The sequence below is a fragment of the Aegilops tauschii genome, chromosome 7, assembly GCF_002575655.3.
Source record: "Aegilops tauschii subsp. strangulata cultivar AL8/78 chromosome 7, Aet v6.0, whole genome shotgun sequence".
Taxonomy (NCBI): domain Eukaryota; kingdom Viridiplantae; phylum Streptophyta; class Magnoliopsida; order Poales; family Poaceae; genus Aegilops; species Aegilops tauschii.
Genome location: NC_053041.3, coordinates 623,801,845 through 623,806,340, shown reverse-complemented (window position 1 = coordinate 623,806,340; position 4,496 = coordinate 623,801,845). Strand labels below are relative to the sequence as shown.

General features: G+C 37.1%; 1 long non-coding RNA gene across 1 annotated transcript; it reads left to right on the top strand.

Moving 5' to 3' along the window:
- The first annotated feature begins 1,054 nt into the window (after positions 1–1,054).
- LOC120969712 (uncharacterized) lies at positions 1,055–3,375 on the top strand. The gene is made up of 2 exons (XR_005764064.2): positions 1,055–2,240; positions 2,951–3,375. It is a non-coding gene; the product is annotated as an uncharacterized lncRNA (long non-coding RNA).
- Positions 3,376–4,496: the final 1,121 nt, after the last annotated feature.

The window sequence follows — 4,496 nt, the reverse complement described above, 5'->3', positions numbered from 1 at the left end:
TTCGGAACCCTGAAAACCACTTTCCTTATATGAAACTTTATTTATGTACGATTCTAAAACTCCTCGTGATGTCTTGGATCCCATCTAAGACTCTGAACTATCTTCGGTGTCACCGTTATGAATATCGCATTACTATTACCTAACGTTAAGTGTGTGACCCTATGGGTTCGAGAACATGCGGACATTATCGAGACAACTTCTCCGATGAATGATCAATAGCGGGACCTGGATGCCCATAATGACTGCCACATATTCCACGAAGATCTTTATTGGCTTGAACCACAATGTCGAGGATTAAAACAATCTCGTATCCATTCCCTTTGTCTCGCGATATTTTACTTGCCCGAGATTCGATCGTCGTTATCACCATACCTAGTTCATTCTTGTTACTTGGCAAGTTCTCTTTACTCGTAATGTAATATAATATCCCCGTGACTAAACACATTAGTAACATGCTTTCAAGCTACTTAGGATGTTGTATTACCAAGAGGGCCCAAAGATATCTCTCTGTCACATGGAGTGACAAATCCCAGTCTTGATCCATGCAACCAAACACATACCTTCCAAGATATCTGAAGAGCACCTTTATGATCACCAAGTTACGAAGTGATAGTTGATACCCATAGAGCGTTCTTCCGGTATTGGGAAGTGGCATGATCTCATGGTCTAAGAAATAGATACTTGACATTAAGAAGGCAATAGCAATTTGAACTTAGTGACATGATCAGATGCTAAGCTTACGATTGGGTTTGTCAATCACATCATTCTTTAATGATGTAATCCCGTTATTAAATGACAACTCATGTCTATGGTTAGAAAACCTTAACCATCTTTAATCTACGAGCTAGTCTAGTAAAGGCTCACTAGAGACACAGTGTTTGTTTATGTATCCACACATGTATTTGAGTTTCCGGATAATACAATTATATCATGAAGAATAAACACTTGTCAAGAACAAGGAAATATGATAATAAAAACTTTATTATTACCTCTAGGGCATATTTCCAACAGAAGTCTACATGAAGTCGGAGGCACATGAGCTGCTATTGTTTTTACTTTATTTTTGTGGGTCGTGGCCTTATATTATAGGTCAGATTACTTCATTTAATAAAATAACAAGATGGTATCAGTAAGAAAGCTGGTAGAAAGTATGATTATTCATGGATGTTAACATTATGGTGCACGACATGGTACATCTTTAAGTCAGGCACGAAAGACAACCATACCTTATACAACAACATGTGGGATTGGCACCCTAGGCACAATAGTCCCAACAATAACATACAATTCTCAGATGGAATACAAACACCAGAATTCGAAACCAACTTATGTGTGTGCTTCCAGAACCAGGCTACAATGGAACAAATTGCTTCCACAATTACTAACTAATACATGCACATTACTTCATACCAATTTAATTACGAAGTAAAGTGCTAGCAAATATTTGCATCAATCTCAAACATTACATCACGAAAATGGACGGACGCAACAATCTTCTCCATGGATATAGATTATTGATGGAGCAACATTAGGTTATTAAATGTTCATATATTTGCATAACATTCTAGGGCAAAAGGGATGGACAAAACAATATTCTCCATGCATATGGTTTATTTATGGAGTATGTTTAGGTTATTAAATGTCCATATATTTGCATAACATTCTAGAGCGAAAATGGATGGACGCATCAATGTGCACCTTTAATGCTTAAGTGTACTGTAGCATGGCCATGGATATGCGATTGTTTAGTGTCCACCGTATGGATTTACAATCTGGATTTCCTTGCATGTAGAGTAGTTCGTAAGTGTATCTTCTACATGGATATGGTTTATTATGGAGCGATATTAGGTTATTAATTGTTAAATTTTATTATGCATTTCCAAGTTTCTCATGTGTGGTTTTTGAAATTTGGTCATTAATGCACCCAAAAATTAGAATCCTCAGACTTAATGTTCATCATCAAATTTCATTTATTGTCAAAATTATAAATGACCAGATAATTCGCTACATTAAATGAATTCCTTACTAATATTTTGTTACCCCTCTATATATAGAAATGAACAATATGGCTAGCAAGCACCAGCTAATTCTTGGATCAGCACACCCATATTGTGCCTCCAAAAGCACTGATTGGTTAAAGTAATTCAAGTTTGTGTGCATGGAGAAGTACACGGAACATGTGCGCCGGCTACTGCCACTCTCGATACTTCTCCTCGTTTGCTTTGTTGTTCATGTTCAATGTAAGTAGCACGATGTATGAAGAAGAATTGTTTCCATATACTTAATTACATTGTTTATTTTATAGTTACCATGTGTTCTATCTAATATTTGTGCATGTGTGTGGAAAACTTCTATGTTGTTAGGAAAATCTAGTGATGATACCCCGCGCGTTGTCGTGGGAATTGGATGCAGTTATTTCTATGAGATTTGGCGGCATGAAAATTTAATATTTTGATTAGCAATACTAATAATTGAAACTAAAATACATATAATTTATTATATTTTATTATTATATAGATACAGGACATTTGTTGAATTTGAATAGCATGCATGTGCATGTTAAGTTGCCAGTCTTTTCCCATGTATGGTGGCATGGTGATTTGCCATAGTTGCATGTTGAGAGAATTAAAGTTAGTGGAGCATGCAGAGTAGCATGATGAGTTAGCATCGTTGCATGTTAAGACAATTGAGTTAGTGGGGGTCAACTACTCACTCCGTCCGAAAATACTTGTCATCAAAATGAACAAAAAAGGATGTATCTAGAACTAAAATACGTCTAGATACGTCCCTTTTTATCCATTTTGATGACAAGTATTTTCGGACGGAGGAAGTACTAAGGTATATAGGATGTTGTTTGTTCATTTGTTGTTTCATATTTTCCTTTGTTTTTCATAGTTGCATCGATAATACATATATATATATACATTGCTCTAATTTCTTTATTCTCTAGGTGGGAGAATTGAAGACATAGGTAACAGGAAGATGAATCTACCATATGGATTGTGTGGACCACGTAAACAATTTGGAAAATGCAAGGACGACTGTTGGTGTTGTTTAGTGAGCCCAACCCCCGGCAAAAACATTTGCTACGAGACACCTGAAATATGTGATGAGAATTGCCGAGTTTGAGTTACAGTTGAGACTCTTGGATTAATCAGAAAAAATATATAGTCATTAATCTTTACGGCACCGTTCTAGTATATGCACAAGACATATAATAACTACTCCCTCCGTCCCATAACGTAAGACGTTTTTTGTCTTACATTACGGAATAGAGGGAGTACTTTTCATGATGATTATTAGCATATCAATCTCCACAACTTCGGTCTCATGTATCTTTAGTCGCTCTAAAAAACCATCATGTTTCTATCTTAATTAATCTCGTGTTACTATCCTCTTCTTTAACATTTTGCACTACACTTTGACGCTCTTTTTCTCGTCCTAAAGCCATGAGGCTCTCATGAGACCAACATTTGACTTCAATTACTGAATTAGTGACTAAAGAAGTCTCAATTTTTATCAGATTGGAGAATAAACATTTTTTATCAAATCCCCCCCCCCCCCCCCCCCCCCCCCCCCCCCGCGCGTCAATCCCGGAAGAGAACTTTATTTACCAAATTTGTGAAGGTCTCCCAAAAACTGAGTCTTCTCAGCATTACAAATATCACTCATGGCCTTGGTCCAACCTCGAGGCCCGACTGTAGGGTAGTGCAAGCACGACAACCTCCGTGGGCCCCCACAAGCCAGGGGAGGAGCGAACCTAGTATCTCTACTCCTAGTGGAGGAGTTGGTAGTCTCGCCTCACTCCCACCAACCCCTCGGCAAACTCTATATTACGCCCGCGAGCGTCTTGCATGCGACCTTTTGGGCCAGCCCATTTGACGTGTGCATTAAATCAATCCAATCAAATCGGCACTTTCCGAAAACAACATCATGCATTAACTCGTCCAAATCAAATCTTAAATAATTTAAACTTAATCCAAGCTTTCCTTGTCTTCCACTATTCATACTTCAATCAAATCAAATCTTACCAAAACATCAAGTGTAGTCAAGTTGGCCGACCCATTTTGACGTGTGCGCGTGTTCTGACTTGTACGCCAAGGTGAGTTGGTAGTGTTGCCTCCATTCCACTTAAACCTCCCCCACCATTTTTATATACCACCAATTTATTTAAACTGGTTTTTAGCCCACTAATATACTTAATCCATTTTTATTTGTCAAATTTAGTATGTCGTTATGGAAAGGAATCAATCACGATGATCTCTAATCAATATTTAAGACCAAATCTGTGGAAACGAATCAATGTTTGACAGCACAAGCCAACATTTATGGAAAGGAACCAATGTAAAATGCATCACGGATACATTCTTAAATTCATCGATTAAATATTTTTTATCTCTTTATATTTTATTATGGTTGTTGATATATCCACTCACATATCATTCTTAAGAAAAGTTTTCGTCCATGGAAAAATAAAGGAATAAAAGAGTGATTTA